This window comes from Nylanderia fulva, unplaced genomic scaffold (genome assembly GCF_048542155.1).
Source record: "Nylanderia fulva isolate GAGA-0341 unplaced genomic scaffold, ASM4854215v1 Scaffold516, whole genome shotgun sequence".
NCBI classification, from domain to species: domain Eukaryota; kingdom Metazoa; phylum Arthropoda; class Insecta; order Hymenoptera; family Formicidae; genus Nylanderia; species Nylanderia fulva.
In genome coordinates this window covers 25,001-43,054 of record NW_028190606.1, presented here as the reverse complement: position 1 = coordinate 43,054, position 18,054 = coordinate 25,001, and the positions used below count along the sequence as shown (strand labels likewise).

The window sequence follows — 18,054 nt, the reverse complement described above, 5'->3', positions numbered from 1 at the left end:
CGAACTTACATCTCTTGCTCTGTCGTGCTCCGTCCTGTTCTCCATCGCGTTCATCGCTGGCGTGCATTTTTGCGTAACGTTTTCTCCAGCACGAATAAATTAAGATAACGCTGAAGTACCCGTATACATTTCCATCTTGTCGTCCTCGCTGCCCTGAGGTGTGATTTCAGAATACGCAATTTCTTCATCGGCCGTGACAAAGGAGTTCCCGGGCCGTACGGATATTATTCATTTTCCACATTCGATATTCGGTAATTTTTATTCGATGACTTTATCGGCCGACGCGTTAGAGGAAATTTCCGGTTGTCGCCTGCAGTCTTTCGAGATTTTCCGCGAAATTAAAACCTTTTTTTGCTCTTTCCCATATTGAATTGTAAAGATTTTATCTTTTCACATTGACGCAACAAATATACACAGAATAGCGTCCATTTTTTAATCTCCAATGATCCGGGATAATATAGCTCCGAGTATAGGAAGCATAAGATAGGGTAAGAATCCGCCGCGTTGCACCAATAGTTTTCTCTTACTTTCAAATTATCGTTTTCGCAGCAATACGACTAGGCTCGATTTATGTCTAGCAAGGCGTGTCTTTTCACTACTCGCCCACGACCCAAAAAAACAAAACCCCCCCGGCCCCCACCCCGGCCCCCACCCGCGGTACGTACCTTTACGAGTATTGAAAACGCACTCTTGAATACACTTATGAGATTATTATCCAGACGGACGTAAAACGCTGTTCTCTGATTTTTTTTCAGATAACATAAAGTTTTCCAAAGATTTCTTAGTTTCTTTCGCCGATAGATGTCTTGGATTTTTACCGCGCCGGGTCGGATAAATTCTTCGACGACGACATTGCCGGTTGCATTTTTTTTCTTTTTTTTACCATCGCATGTAATTGCCGAGTGACAATCGTGTGGTGAATACGCAGTCTGTTTTATACGCCTCCGCCTCTTTTGATGACTACGTGGAATGTACGCGTAATTCAGCTTATCGGTGGGAAAGATACACTCCGAAATCGATATTCATCTGGAGTCGATTGTTTTACATCGAGCATAATTACCCGTGAGGCTTCGAGGTAGCGTCGTATACGGGGGGCTTTCTTCATAAACTTAGGATCGTCCGGAATATACTTGAGCGCTAAATGCCTAATTTGCGCGCGATCGCGTGGATTTTTGAAACCTAATATGTAATTCGCATTGAGATATGTCGCGTTGTCCGCGTCCCTGATGGAAGAGATTTTGCGAAATGAGAACACTGAGATTTCTATGATGGCTTCCTTTAGTAACAGATCTTACGGATAACATCGCACGATTACGACTCTCGCACTAAGATCTCGATTATCACAATTTCGGGTGAGTGGATCGTAGAAATAATCTTCCGGGGCTCGGTAAACCCTCGTGAAATTCGCTTATATTTTTTCCTCGAGTTTATCGGAACGCTATTTGCATATACTTTTCTTTTTCTTATGCAGATGAAAGAACGTAAAAATTCTTGCGTGGCTCTCCAAGATGACGCGCGCGAATATGTTTTTGATTTTAAAACAAGGTAAAATATTGCTTTATTGTCCGTAAACAATGTAGATATCCTTAGACGAGCGTGTAGACTGTTAGAAAAATATTCTTAGAGCGCGAAAACGTGTGTCCATTCGAGGAATGCACAACCATTGCCTCAAGGTGTATGCGAGTATAAAAAAAAATTTTTTACGCGAAAGAGAGATCGGTTTTTTCCCAAGGGGGGGGGGATAAAGACATGCGGAATATTCACTCGCGTCAAGCCCTGCAATGGTTGATATGTAAAGAGGCGGGAAGCTCGGTCATCATATTATCCATGGCAGTCGCGCTCGAGAATATCAATTACGCGTGGTACGTAGTCGATGGATATACGAGTTGGGTTTAGAAAATAACGTTACGAAATATTACGCATTAGTTTCAGGGTTTGTTTCTGGCATGGTTGTCCAAGATGTTTTTGGGTTAAATCGCGATAGACTGCTTTTGAAGGATCGTACTAATATGTGTGATTCACGTTACGGCACACCGTTGCAAAGACATTTCGCTTTCGAAAGCGCGGATATAGAGTGATGAGAAAGGGAATGCGACTTTGATCGGGGAGATAAATGAAATGTCGACATGCGTGAATATCTACATCGACATCAAATGATAGACACCAAACCGCTCGATCCCCGGAGACTCATTTTACGGCGGACGCACAGGAATATCGTAACGCAATACGAGATCACAGGTACGGAAAAGATCCCGTTTACGTGGATGTATGTTCTCTGATCCGTTGTATTGAAGACCGGTGGTTTTCCGATTGGTCACCCGACAATATTTCGTATGTGAGGAATGCGAGGAGTTAATCGGATTATCACCGGGATATTTAAATTTGATTCAGTCGGGGGGGGTTTTGCGATGTAAAATACTTCCTCCCCGCGATCTCTTTCATCCTGTATTACCTATCGGTGCGGGGTAAATTATTATTTGCGTTATGTCGTAGTTGCTGCGAAAAATTTCTCAGATTGCGTGTACTCACGAAGTTCACGAACGCGATTCGAAGGTACATGGAATCGTGCGAATTACGAAAAGCAATTTTGAGAAAGGATATTTTGTGACAAGGGTTAGTGAGATTTGGCCAATATAACATTACTCGTTTCAAACTTGGTACGCGCAAGGGGGTCTATTTTGGAATACATCAATACATTTCTACAATTTTAAAACAAGAAGCTAGCGGATGGCCAAAACGACTGTGTCGATAACGTTTTAAAGAGCGTTACATCCGCGGGGTATGAGGAAGTAGAAGGAATCGTTCTGGAAAAAAAATAACATTGCACTCAATAAAGGTTTACGCTCGGTGGCTAATTATGTTTGAATTCTTTTTTGGGGGAAATTGGTTTAAAGTGCAAAACTTACCGAATACCGTGATTGTCAAAAACACAAGAACGATTAATGGGGTTTGCTCACTAGCCTTCAACATGAAAAACCGATATATTGCTGTAAAAGATGAGGTGATATAGTTTCGTTCGACTACGAGAAGAGGCGATCGTCCCTTTGCTTCTTACTAATGTTTAATAGCGGCTTACACGACGGCTCAAGCGCGATTAAAAATGTATGATTATTTAGAAAAATTAGACAAGCGCGTTTTATTTACGACACGGTTTCCTGTATTTATGTAAGTCGCGGAGGATCCGCAGGATACGAACCGCATACGGGTAATTTTAGGCGACATGGCGGAAAAAACTCGCTAGCTACGGACAAGTTAGTTACATTGAGTCGTTCGTATCCGGTGGTCCGAAATTTTACGCATATGTGGTCCGTACACCCAAAAAAGGGACTCACACCGGAATTTTGCAAAGTAAAGGGTATACCTTGAATTTTGAAAACTCACGTTTATTTAAATTTTTAATAGTATTAGAGAATTTGCTGCGTAAAAAAAGAGAAGAAAGAAGAAGAAGGGAACGAGAAGAGGGAGCGCGCGGGAGAGAGCAAGTTGAAGAGGCGATTCCTGGGACATCGATAAATCTTCGTTTTAAAGCCATTCGGCGAACCGCATTTCACGATATAATAACGCGTGACAAAACAAAAATATACAAGCCTGTGTTATTCAAACGAAGATTTATCAAAAATCGATATTTCTTCCATACAGTTATTTACCGAACAATGACAATCGCTCTCTTCTTCACACTTTTCTATCTTGCGGAGATACGCGTGGGTTTTCCGCCACTTGCATAAAAATGCAATATTATGTAAAAGTGTGAATTTGAGACCGAAAAAAGGTTTATAAAATATTATAAAAAAATTATACTTTTATTAATTTTAAATCGTAGTTGTAATTATAAAATACCCGTAGTTTTAATTTTATTTTTAATAGGAAGGACAAGGATAATTTAACTAAAGTTAGAAGAGTAGATATTAGTAATAGAAAAAAACTCGTAAATATAAATACAAAAATGATATTTGTAAAAAAAAAGGTTCAGTAATAAATTTAGATATTTAATAAAAAATATGGGTTTACCTACCTAGTTTAAAAATAATAATTTAAACCCTTTTAAGCAAAATCATTTATTAGTAAAATATTAAATTTTTAACAAAATTTTTAATAAAAACGTAGATATTTGAGAATCGCCAGACAGAATTTAAAAAAGGTAAGAATCTTCTTTCGACCGTATGGCAAATATTCTTTTTTAATCACAATTTTTTGACTTTTTTGAGTCCTTTTAAGTATTGATAAATAGACAGGATTAATAAAATAAAAAAAAAATTACTTAAAACAATATTACAAAATGAAAAAAAGAAGCGATACGTACTTGTAAAAAAAAATAAAATTATAATGTTAAGTGCAAAAACGAACATAATGTGGTTTGAAAAACGTAAAGGGATCTTGCGAGTTACGGAGTAAACAAAATTTTTAATTAAATTTTTTGTTAAAAAATTTTAACATAAAATATTTATAAGTTGCTGTTTAAGCGGGCATTGAGCAAGGGAAAACAAAAACAAAAACAAAAAAAAATTTTTAAAATTAAACGGAATGTATCTCAATTTGAGACCCCAAAAATTCACATAAAAAATAATTTCAAAAATTTAATATAGAGAAATAAGCGAAAAAAATAAGGCCCAAAAAGTCGTGAAGCGGGAACGAACCCGCGTTTTCACTTCCGGGCGACTGCTTTCCCAACTAAGCTTTCAGCCCTTTTCGATCCCATTTTTCATTTCCCTTTTTAATAGATGTTAGTAAATCCCGCCGTGATTAGCCAGGCGGAAAAAAAACTCAGAAATTAATTTAATTAAATTTTCTTTTTGTTTCTTTTCTTGGTTTTATTGCCCGGGCTTTAGAAGGAAAAGATTTATATTCTTTATATTGAGACCGATAAAAAATATTTATTTTGGGGTTTATTAACGCCTGGGCAAACGGCGGTATTTAAACATCTACTTAAAAGGCAAATGAAAAATATGGGATCAAAAGGGGTTGAAAGCTATTTGGGGAAGACAGTCGCCCGGAAAGTGAAAGAGCGGGTTGATTCCCGCTCAGCGACTTTTCGGACCTATATTTTTCTCCTTATTTTCTAAGTAAGTTTCGAAAATTTAAATTTTTATGGGGGGAAATTTGGGTCTCAAATTGAATACAGTTCCGGGTTTTTTTAATTTTTCGTTTGTTTCGTTTTCCGGCTCTATTTCCCGGCTTAGAAAGCAGCATACTTTATTCTTTATAGAGGCCCATAAAAATTTATTTCTGAATAAAAAAGTAAGGGTAGCCGTTTACTAACGCCTGGGGCCGTCACCCGCCCCCCCTTGAGGGGTATGGGCCCAAGGCGCCCCAAGCACAAAATCATAACTGTACAGGGTCACCTACCCCAGGGGGGGGCCCCCCCATAAAACCCCAGAGGCGCCCCACACGACGCCGGCGTTTTCCCCCCCCACGCCTCGAGGAGGTGGGGGGGAAACCGCCGGCAGGTATAAGCGGTCGGGAGAGCCGGGCCCCGTCCCGTTCGGACCCCCCTGCCAAGGCAAAAGGGTTTTTCGTTGTTACGCGGGTTTTTCGGTTTTGGCCTCCATTTTGTATCGGGCAACGGGTTTTCGTTGGACGCCGGGGTTTTCCCGGGTTTCGGGTTTTCCCGCTTTTACACCGGGTGAGGGTTTAGTCATTAGCCGGGTTCCCGGGTTTCGGTCTTTCCCGTATACAGGGGGGGAGGGTTTCTCGTCATTAGCGGGTTTCCCCCGGTTTTCCCGGGTTTTCGTTACACGCCGGGCAAGGGTTTTTCGGTTTTTAAGCCGGGTTTCCCCGGGTTTCCCTCTCTTTCCCGCCCGCCGGGGGAAAAGGGTTTTCGTTTTTTACGCCGGGTTTCCGGGTTTCGGTTCCCTTTTGCTACACGGGGCAAAGGGTTTTTGTTGTTAGCGGGTTCCCGGTTTTCCCTCTTTCCTGTAAGCCGGGCAAGGGGTTTTCGTTGTTACGCGGGGTTTCCCCGGTTTTCCGGTCCTTCCGTACACGCCCCGGGAACGGGTTTTTTCCCTGTTTCGCGGGTTTTCCCGGGTTTGGTCTTCCTGCTTACACCGGGTGACGGGTTTTCGAATTGCCGGGTTTCCCGGTTTCCGGTTTTTTTGCCATGGCTATACCTCCGTACACCATCTTAATTTTTACCGGGGGGAATTTGTAAAACTTTTCGGACACGCTACAGGCTAAGCCCCATTTTGTTTTACCGAGGGTCAAAAGGTTTTATTTTGGGCTTTTGCCAACAAACATTTCGTTTAACGAGTAGTCAAAGTTTCTCTATTTTGGCTTATGCCAACAATCATTTGTTTTCTTTTTTCTTTTGAAAAACCCAAAATATTTTTAATAAGGGAAAAAAAGCGATCGAATCTCCCCTTCTCCCCAACCTGGAAACGGCGGGGGCGATCCGCGGCGCGGGGAAAGGTGAACCTTTTTCAAAAATATTTAATTTTAAAAAATTTTGTTAGTACGATTTTTAATATTAAAAAAAATTCGTGCCGAACTCACATAGTCCCTATCACAAGACATACACACCAACAAGAACATTTGATTAAAAATGATTTTGGGAAACGCAAAGTAGCGTCGTCAGCTGATGTTTACGGGGCTAACCCGGCGCTCATGCTAATCGGCGCTATTGAAGTACGTAGCCGAGTGCGACCCCCCGCGGGTTGGTCCCGGGTTGAATAAGTTTTTCCGCCTAATCATTTAATTCTTGAGTATATTTAAATTTAAATACGCGGGCGCTCTTTTCGAAAAATTTTTTTTTTTAAGAACGGCCGGATTAGATTTTATTTTCGAGATTGTCGTAAAAAGGTGAAATCGGTTTTATTTTTGGGGGAAATGGATTTTTGCGCTGGAAAAAATCCTTGGACGTCAATTGTCTACGGGCCTCGGGGTGGAAAAAAGATTTTCGTTAAAAAACATTTCTTCGTTTTTTTTGTCCCACGTGTCCGATGTCGATTCGGGGAGCATTTTTTTTATTACGCCCGGGGGAAAAAATGCCTATCAAAGCTGCAATGCGTGAAAATGAAAGAGAAAAGAAAAAGTAGCGTAAAAAAAAGAAAAATAATGCAAATAACGTTCCGATAAAAGAAGAAAAATATAATCGAATTTACGGGTTTACCGCGCCCGGAAAATTTTTCTTAGATCCCCTACCCGAAATTTGTGTAATCGCGATCTTATGGAGAGGTCACGTGCGATTTATCGTAGATTGTTTTTAAGGGAAACCATCAAAGAATTCAGTGGTTTTTTTCATTTGTAAAAAACTCTTCCATCAGGGAAAAGCGGACAACGCGAAATATTTCTCAATGCGAATTCATAGAGTTTTAAAAAAACCACGCGATCGCGCCAAATCGGCATTTAGCGCGTAAGTATACCGGCGATTCTAAGTTTATGGAAGAAAAACGTACTAGACGGTACCTTTTAACTTCCGGGTTTTTTTGCTCGATTTAAAAAAATCGACTCCAAAGAATATCGATTTGGACGTGTATTTCCCAACGAAAGTTGCCCTTTCGGTACTTCCAGTAGTCGATCAAAAGAGGGGAGGCGTAATAAAAGACGTACACACCAATTTTCACGTGCAATTACACTGCGTGGTAAAAAAAAAAAAAAAAAAAAAAATCGCAACCGGCCTCTCGGCGAAGAATTATCGACGGGGCGGGGGGGAAAAAAACGCAAGACAAATCGCTCTACGGCAAAAAAAAACGGTCTTTTGAAAACTTAGTTTTCTGAAAAAAAATCAAAGAACAGGTTTTTCGCACCGCGATTAATCCTAAAGTGTTCAAGGGCGTTTTCAATACTTTAAAGGGAACGTACCGTTTGCAAGTAGTAAAAAGAAAAAGCCTTTTGAATAAAACGATCCTCGGCCGTTTTCTGCGAAAAAAAAGGTAAATTTTAAAGTTTAAAAGAAAATTTTTAGTGCAGCGCGGGCCCAAATTTTTACCCATCTTTTTCCCATTCTCGAAGTAATTTCCCGGATCTGTTGGGTGGAAGTTTTTGGAAGGGAGGGAAGGATGACTTATTTTAGAGGAGGGACCTGCCTATTTTCAAGCTAACTTATCAACTACGCGAGGGACCACCCGGGGAGAGCGGTTGTCTCGAGAAGATTACGAGGCCGCTTCCCACTACTTGAGCCTCCGACAGGCTCCAGTTGGGCGGTTCCGTGAAGACACTTTCACATCTAGCCCTCGAATCCCTTCAACCAGAGGGTCTCCCGGCAATAATCGACGAAGACGGCAAAGACCTCTGGACCTGACACGAGGAATTGAGCCACTTCCGGCCACCGCCATTTATCGATTGGAACCAACTCACGCAAAGCGACTCTTTGCGCCTCAAAGCCTGGACACTCCAGCAGGAAGTGCTGTATCGTGTCCTCCCGACCATCGTAGACACACGCGGCACCGTCCACAAGCCCTAAACTAGTAAGATGTGCTCGGAAGTTTCCGTGTCCGGTGAGAACCTGCGTGACCCAGTGGTCGGTTTGGAATAATTTCATGGCCATTCTGAGCCATATTGTGTCGAAGAAGGCGAACGTGGTACGACCCTTGTTTGACGAGTTCCACATTGTCTGCCACATGTTTATCGCCTCGTCCTGGATTTGCCCTAACGCTACTTTTTTCTCGGTTCCCGCGGGTATTTCTATGTTTCCGATTTTCGCGTCTTGTCCCTTACGAACTCTATATCGCGTCGCATACTTCTCTATCAATATCTCCGCGGGCATCGCTCCGGCAACGACGCACAACGACTCGAAGGACGCGGTTCTATATGCCTTTACTACAGAAATGAGGGCTTTCCTCTGGGCGGATCTAAGGACTCGGATGTCCTGCTTGGTGCATAGGTCCCACCAACCTGCCGCGGCGTATGTAATTTTTGGTACGATCACTCCCTGATAAATTGTTATTGTTCTTAGCGTCGCGTGACTCAATCCCCATTGCGCTCTCGCCAAACGCCCGAATTTCCGGAATAGTAGCTCGACGCTGCTACTTATCTTTCGGCAGTGCGTGTGCACCTCGAGTCCACCGTCGAAGTGGACCCCCAGGTATCTTACCGCGCCTTTAAACTTTATACTCGCGTTATTAATCCTAATGGTTGGTGGCCTGCTAACGAAGTCTGCGGTTTTCCTGTTTCGCTTACGCTTCCTATCCGGTCGATCTCCTCCCCGGCTCCCGATTGGATTCCGTTGTACCGCTTCGTTTTTAAGGTCTATGGCTTCGGTCTTTCGCTCCGAGACCTGGAGTTTCGCGAACTCGCACCATTTTGTTATTAGGTTCGCCGCGCGTTGACCTTCTACCTCTATCTCTCTACGCGAGTTTCCGCTTATTACGACGGCGAGATCATCCGCGTATGCCACGAATTCTATTTTTTCCGCTTCCAGCCGTCGCAGAAGACCGTCAAACATTAGGTTCCAGCAGGCCGGACCGAGGACGGAGCCCTGCGGGCACCCCCTCGACGCCCGCTTGGAAACCTCTACCGAACCTATCGCGAGCTTCACTATTCGATTGTCGAAGTAACTTCGGATTACCTCGAATACGTTTCGCGGGCAGTCCCGGGACTTCAGCGCGTCTAAGACCAAGGGCCACCAGACGTTGTCGAACGCACCCGAAATGTCGAAAAGTAACGCGACGGCGTATCTACCCTCGGAGGTCCTTACCAGTCTTCGCAGTTCTACTATCGCGTCCTCCGTCGATTTTCCCGCGAGAAAGCCGAACTGTCGATCCGAAATTCTACCCGGCGCCAGCGACGTTCCCGTTAGACGCTCCTTAATTAATTTTTCGAAAAGTTTACCTACCACGGAGAGGAGACAAATTGGTCTATAGGATTTCGGGTCCCTTTCGTCCTTGTCCTCTCCCTTCAGCAAGGCCCGCAACGAGCCAATCTTCCAGGCGGAGGGAAAGACGCCCCACTTTAGGCACCCGTTAAACAGTTTAGTGATCTGGCCGGGGATCACTTTCAACGCTGCTTTTAATACGTTAACTTCCACGAGGTCGGTTCCCGGTGCTTTGTTGTTTTTGAGAGTCTTCGCTGCTCTTATCGTTTCTGCCACCGTGAAATGAGAGGCGTCCGGTGTCTCAGGTGGCGTGTACGCGTTTACCCGCAATACGCTTTGTTCGGGTGTATCGCTCGCGATTCGGTCGTCGGGGACGTGTACTTTAAGAAGACAGTTGGCTGTTTCCTCTAGAGTCATGGTTGAAGATTCGCCATGCCTGAGTGTGCTGAGCACTCTTTCTACTCGGAGTTTCTCCGCTTGTTGCTTATAAACGAAGCCCCAAGGTTCTAAATTTCCATGAGATGTTACGAATTCCCGCCAACTATCGATCTTTGCCTTTTTTATATTTCTGCCATACAGCCGCAAAGAAGAGCGGTACTCCGACAGTTTTTCCACGTATGAGGGCTGGCCATGTTCCTTCTGCAGGCCACGTCTTAACCTGTATAGCCTTTTCTTGAAGATTGTTAGCTCCCTAGTCCACCACGGGTTGGATTTCCTAAAATGCCTTTTCCTTGGCATTGAGGCCTTGCATGTCTCGCTAAGGACAACTGCGAGCTTTTCGGCCATTTCCTCTACTTCCTCTGCCGACCTCAACTCGAGCGCCTCCAGCATGGACCCTGAAAGATCAGCGAGAGTCCCGGAAAACCGTTCCCAGTCGGCCCGACGGGTGTCGAACCTCATGTTCGCGGCACCCCCGGCGTCCCGCCCCTTCGGCACTCTGAGCCTGATGTCGATGGAGTTGTGGTCGCTGGTTGTCCAATTGTCCCGTACCTTCCATTCCCTGATGAACCGGGTCATGGAGGGCGACGCCAAGGTCACATCGATATATGATGAACCTCTTGCCGTCCAAAAGGTGGGTTTCTGGCCAGCATCGTTAACCACCTCTATACCAGATGCCCGGATGAGGTCTTCGACTTTCGCACCTCTTTCGTCCGCCTCCTGGGGACCCCACAGCGGCGATCGGGCATTGGCATCTATCGCAACTATCAATCTCTTCCCCCTCAGCGAATGAAACACCATTTCGAGGTGCCTGAGGTGCTTCTCTATTTCTTCGCAGTACTGAAAGTAGCACGAAGCCACATAGAAGGAGAAGCCTGGTGCTTGCACTTCTGCGCAGACGCAGTGAGCTGTGCTGAGCTGCGAGATAAACAGTAGCTGAAATTGAGAGTTGCAGGCTGCCACCGCCGCCCACGGGCGTTGCGAGCGTACGGCGGCCACTCTCATTCCCAATCCTAGCCCAACGAAGGTGTGACCCGTGTCCCGCTTCCTGACACATGGTTCCTGCAATAACAAGATGTCAAGTCGCTTTTCGACGACGAGCTGACGCACCTCTCCCGTGACTTTAGCTGAACGTCTCATGTTCAGCTGCAGGATTCTCACTCCCGTGGTCGCCAGTGAGAAATTTCCAGACGAGGTAGGAGTAAAAGCGGAGCTTGCCGCGTTTTGTTGCGGCCCGGCTCGATCCGATTTATTTTGGGTGTGGGGTTGGGGTTTTGGGGAGTTCGCGGAGCTAATTTCGTCGTCATTTACGGTGGCGCAAGTCGCGGAGCTATTCGCGGGGCTAATCGCGGTACTAATCCTAACTCTGTTTTCGCGATTTTTCTTTGCTTCAGCGCTCGGTCCTAGCCGACCTTCGGACCTCGGCGTGGGCTCTCTCACGGTCGCGTCGCATCTGGCTAGCACAACTCGGACGGCACGAAGGCCGCTACCACTAAGCGCTTCCTGGGCTGCTGCCCCACCCGGCAGGAAGCGTTTTACCAGGCGGGCACTTCTCCTAACCAAAGATTTTACTAATTCCATCTATGTTCCCACGAGTACGGTGGAAAGGGGGTCAAGCGACGCAGAGCCACCACTACGCCACCAAGCCTAAATACAACGGGAGGGCGGCAGATATCCCGGGCGGACCGTTAGTGGCCGCGATCTTATCGTCTACGCGACCATTCATGCCCTCGGCACGGTACCTAACACCTTAACATTAAGACGAGCGCCATTGTTTGGAAACGCCTACCCGATCATCGGCATTCCACCCGAAGCAGACGAACGAACGAGACGAGGTTAAGCGAGACGAAACAACCGGAGCAACGACGAGGATACCGATGATGATGATGTTCCTGAAAAGAAAAGAGCTACTTGTGAGCCATTTGGTCAGTGACGCCGACTCGTAGCAATGCAGTGTGTAAGCCTGTGGGTGGAGGACCTGAAAATAATAAGCTCCCTTCCTTCGCCGCGGCGTGTTGCTTCAGAATCTTGGGGAGTTTTTGGGGTTCCCGGCACTACTCGGGAAACCTTTTACGCTTGTGGACACTCGCTGGCCATGATGTGGCTGGAGGTCCCGCCCATTCCTTTCAACCCCTTGCTTTGTTGTCCCCAGGGCCGCACCCATTTGCATTTTACGTTTTCTGACAGTCTCAACACGCGTCGCGGCAGCCCCCGACAGCGACGCCGAAGCGCACCTCAGGGGCCGAGTCCCCACGCGGCGTGCTGCTTTGCAATCCTACATTGGGTTCAACTGGGTCCTTAAGGCGTGTTGCCTTTAGCCCTTTTTGAAACCCACCGCGTGGCCAGCCCCGTGAGTTACACCGGAGTGCACCCCAGGGGCCGAGTCGCCACGCGGCGTGTTGCTTTTCAATCTTGCGTTGAGTTCATCTGGGTCCTTAAGGCGTGTTGCCTTTAGCCCTTTTTGAAACCCACCGCGTGGCCAGCCTCGTGAGTTGCACCGGAGCGCACCCCAAGGGCCGAGTCGCCACGTACTGCTTTTACGGATGCTTTGCTGACTTCCAACGCGCACTGCCTGACTTCCTACCGTCCTCAAGGTCTGGGCCCATAGCCCGTGGGACCGGGTTTATTTTGCCCTCAGTCTGGGTGACTGCCCCTTCGGACAACTCCCGGCGAACCTCCCCGCGTGCCGCATGCCGCAGAGAGAAACACCGGGTGTTCTTAGATTGTTCCACTGCATGTCCGATCCATCGAGCCGGTTTCCAGCCACAAACGTATGCGGCGTCCCGTTAGAGACACGCTTGCGACCTTCGCCCCGACACTCGACAGACCCGGCATGCGCGCCTGGGAACAATCCGTATTTTCGAGGCTCCCAGAGTTTGTAAGGGGAAGCGGCGAGCTCCGGGCCGAACACTCTAGGGCCAAGTCTTAGGACACCAGTTTTTGGGCTATCGGTTTGTTTACTAATTTTGCGTTTTCATTTCCTAGACTGTTTGTCCAGAGTTTGTACTGGTCAATCTAGTCATTCGCAGTTTCAATTTTATTTTAAACTCTCCTTCGACTCCTCGACATACACGCCTCGGCCCCGTCTCTGCGTGCGAAACAAGCAAGAGGGAGCCACGCTACTACACACTAGGTGTGCGCGCCACATATGAGCCATTCGGTCTTGCGACTCCGACTCGTGGCAATGCTGTGCTAATAAGTAGATAGGGACAGTGGGAATCTCGTTAATCCATTCATGCGCGTCACTAATTAGATGACGAGGCATTTGGCTACCTTAAGAGAGTCATGGTTACGACCGCACCGGGGGGTCTGGGGGGGCGGTTAGCCCCCCCAGTAAGCGCCCCCAGCGGTGCCGGGCGGCTACATCGCGGTTACTCCCCTTCCGCTAGAATCGGGATCCACACCTGGGATTTCCCCCTTACAGCGCACATACACTGCGTATTACGTACGCCAGGACAAGCAGATCCTTCAGACGTAGGGGCGCGGTTTCACCACGCAACACAATTGACTATGGAATAGGTTAGGTTTTGCGTCACATGGACGCGATCCACCATTCCTACTCTCTTTATTGTACCTGTGTGTGACGCCCCAGGTAGCAAGGCACCGATCCACGCAGGCCGAATCATATTTACGTCCAACCGTGCAATGGATGGGCTGGGATCGCCCAGAGGGCTTCCCAAATGCTTAAGGGAATGCGTACACATGAAATTTCTCCACGAGACACACACTGCGCCAGGCGCCCTAGCTTCCACGCCCGTGAGTGTCCGACACCAATTGGTAGGGCACCGGTAGCCTCCCGGTGGGGCTCCCTACCTCCCTCACTACCCGGTGTTAGTCTAAGTCGCATGTATGACAGCTTCAGCATGCCTCGGACCCCGAACTGTGCATTCTCAGCGCCAGATCAGTCGACTCGGCCACGCATTCGCCACCATCAGCAACCCCGACAACGTTAGACGGGTCGCCGTCGCGTACCTCGCTATTAGGCTACGCTGCCGATCGCCGCTACGACAGGGCCGGACGCTTTGCCCAGAACCTGGGATCGCTTTATCCTTCCACTGTCGTTTTATGGGTAAACTGTGATCGGTCGCCCGTTTACCCGCGCTTGCTTGAATTTCTTCACGTTGACATTCAGAGCACTGGGCAGAAATCACATTGCGTCAACACCCGCGAGGGCCATCGCAATGCTTTGTTTTAATTAGACAGTCGGATTCCCCTAGTCCGTGCCAGTTCTGAGCTGAGCGTTGAATGGCGGCCGAAGAGGACGACCACGACGGCTCGCGCCGCCACGGAAGCCTCGCAGCAAGGAAGATCCGCGGGAGGCCAAGGCACGGGACCGAGCTCGGATCCCGGGACCGGCGCGAGAACGCCGACCGTTCACCTCGCCCAGGCCCGGCACGTCAGCCAGACCCGCTTCCCGACCAAGCCCGACACGCCCCGCTCCTCAGAGCCAATCCTTATTCCGAAGTTACGGATCCAATTTGCCGACTTCCCTTACCTACATTATTCTATCGACTAGAGGCTCTTTACCTTGGAGACCTGCTGCGGATATGGGTACGAACCGGCGCGACACCTCCACGTGGCCCTCTCCTGGATTTTCAAGGTCCGAGGGGAAGATCCGGACACCGCCGCAACTGCGGTGCTCTTCGCGTTCCAAACCCTATCTCCCTGCTAGAGGTTTCCAGGGAACTCGAACGCTTATACAGAAAAGAAAACTCTTCCCGGATCTCCCGACGGCGTCTCCAGGTCATTTTGGGTTACCCCGACGAACACTCTTACGAGGGCCCGAATTGTATGCGGTTCCGCTGCCGGGTTCCGGAATAGGAACCGGATTCCCTTTCGCCCGACGGGCGTGTGTCTTTCGTATAATATTTATTATTATTTCTCGACACTCGAGTATATTGTACGCCGTCATTGACATAGGATTTCTCCTAGGGCTTAGGATCGACTGACTCGTGTGCAACGGCTGTTCACACGAAACCCTTCTCCACGTCAGTCCTCCAGGGCCTCGCTGGAGTATTTGCTACTACCACCAAGATCTGCACCGACGGCGGCTCCAGGCAGGCTCGCGCCCAGACCCTTCTGCGCTCACCGTCGCGACTTTCCTACTCGTCAGGGCTTCGTGACGACGCGAGAGAAGACTAACGCCCGCTCCCGGTTGCCGCCCCACTTGCCGCTGACGGCAGAGTATAGGCTCGACGCTTCAGCGCCATCCATTTTCAGGGCTAGTTGCTTCGGCAGGTGAGTTGTTACACACTCCTTAGCGGATTCCGACTTCCATGGCCACCGTCCTGCTGTCTTAAGCAACCAACGCCTTTCATGGTGTCCCATGAGCGTCGAGTTGGGCGCCTTAACTCTGCGTTTGGTTCATCCCACAGCGCCAGTTCTGCTTACCAAAAATGGCCCACTTGGCACTCTGATCCGAAGATGCTCGTGGCTTCATAATTCAAGAAAGCCAGAGATCTCACCCATTTAAAGTTTGAGAATAGGTTGAGGTCGTTTCGGCCCCAAGGCCTCTAATCATTCGCTTTACCAGATGAGACTCGCGCGCGTTCCGTGCGGAACGGCCGAGTGCCAGCTATCCTGAGGGAAACTTCGGAGGGAACCAGCTACTAGATGGTTCGATTAGTCTTTCGCCCTTATACCCAGTTCCGACGATCGATTTGCACGTCAGAATCGCTACGGACCTCCATCAGGGTTTCCCCTGACTTCGTCCTGACCAGGCATAGTTCACCATCTTTCGGGTCCCAACGTGTACGCTCTGGGTGCGCCTCTTCTCGCGATGAGAACGAGACGCCCCGGGAGTGCGAGGCCGCATCGCGACGCGGCCCATCCTCCCTAGGTCGACGGCCAGAGCCGACCTTCACTTTCATTACGCCTTTAGGTCTCGCGACAAGTCCCAATGACTCGCGTACATGTTAGACTCCTTGGTCCGTGTTTCAAGACGGGTCCTAAGAGTACCCAAAGCAGTAGCGTCGCCGACCGGTATCGGTCTCCCGCGAGACCGCGGGAGACGTTCGCAGGCCTGTCGAAGGTGTACCGTACTGTAACCAACAGCGGGCCAGGACCGGGGACGGCGCGAAGTCCGTAACCTCCGAGTACCGTGGCGCGCGCTTGCGACGGTCTCGACGCACCGTGAATAGTGCGGCCTGATACCTTGCGCGTACCGCCGAGCAGCCGGCCGGGCGACCGAGGGTTTGTCGCGTGCCGTTTTACCGGCGACGCGACAGACACCGCACCCGGGCCGTAGACCGACACCCAGCGGGTCGCGACGTTCTACTTGGGGAGAAGTGCACGACGACGAGCGCCGGACATCGGCGCACGGTAGCGTGCCCGCGCGCGAGCCGCAAGGACTCCGCGGGACATCGCCGACCGACGCGAAGCCAGCGCCGCTGACGATGAATCTCCCCGTTCGATCTTTTGGGTTTCTTAGGTTTACCCCTGAACGGTTTCACGTACTCTTGAACTCTCTCTTCAAAGTTCTTTTCAACTTTCCCTCACGGTACTTGTTCGCTATCGGTCTCGTGGTCGTATTTAGCCTTAGATGGAGTTTACCACCCACTTAGAGCTGCACTCTCAAGCAACCCGACTCTAAGGAGAGATCCTCCCGAGGCGCGCACCGGTCGCTACGGGCCTGGCACCCTCTACGGGTAAGTGGCCCCATTCAAGATGGACTTGGACGCGACGCGGCACCTCGGGATAAGCGGATCCTCCCAAACACCACATTTCCCTGCGGCGGAACCGCGGGATTCGGTGCTGGGCTCTTTCCTGTTCGCTCGCCGCTACTAAGGAAATCCTGGTTAGTTTCTTTTCCTCCGCTTAATAATATGCTTAAATTCAGCGGGTAATCTCGCCTGCTCTGAGGTCGTCGCATAGTGAGTTTTCGTAGCCGTTTGCCTCCTCCGCGTCGCTCATCGTCGTCTCTCCTCTATAATATATATTATAAGAGGGAGAGAGAGAGAGCGTCGAACGAGAGAGCAGCAGCGGCAGCACACGAAATACGCGAGAAGGCAAATCGCCGGGGCGCTAACCGCACACACACTCGTTGGTGGTAATGGAGACGATATATCGCGGGGTTCGAGATTCTCGGCTCTCCCTTCTCTTTTATATACGAAATTCGGGCGGAATCGATTCGACGAGTACACGACGCGGCGCGCCGGTCCCCTTTTTTCGCTTTACGAAAATTTCGTGGACTCGGACACGCGGTCGGCTCGCGATTCAAAACCCTTCTCCGTAAAGAGGTAAAGGATTACGAATGCTCTCTCCGCCGGACGACGACGCGCCGTATATTTCTCCGTAATACCGTTATGTGTGCGGGCAAGGGCGCCTCGGCATAAGACGCGCGAGCGCTATCGCACCGAGAGACGCGGCACAGAGTGCGAGAGCAGTCCGGTCAGTCTGTGTGATGTACGGAGAGGAGAGACGGTGAGACAAGCGCTACCTACTTTCGGGAGACAACGACGCACGCGCCGCTCTAGGGAAAGCGGTGCCATTCACCGTCCTGACCCTTTTTTTGGCCGTTTGTTGCTCCCTTCGCGCGCGCTCTTACTCTCATCCCATTTCTCCTCGGCTCTCGCGTACACACACGACTTGGATACACAAACACGCTCCCCCTCTTAATTCGCGCAGCATTCTCTGGGCGCGCGTTCGCCAACGTTTTACACGCTTGTGCGCTTCTCCTCCTCATTATTATTATTATTTCGGTGTGTCATTTCAGACGACGCCAGGATTTGCACCGCGGCCGGTCGGCGCGGCACAGACACCTCGGGCGAACGTCCAACGATCGCTCGTACGCCCATTGTAAGCGTTGCACAGGGCACAGGCGACGCGCGCGCCATTCTCTGGTCGCCCGCGTCGTGGCCGTGCGCGCTTTT

The 18,054-nt window shown here is 49.0% G+C and overlaps 1 pseudogene; it reads right to left on the bottom strand.

The window, feature by feature from the left end:
• Window positions 1-13,327: 13,327 nt before the first annotated feature.
• Window positions 13,328-17,048, bottom strand: LOC114939274 (large subunit ribosomal RNA; annotated as a pseudogene).
• Between the last annotated feature and the right edge of the window lie 1,006 nt (window positions 17,049-18,054).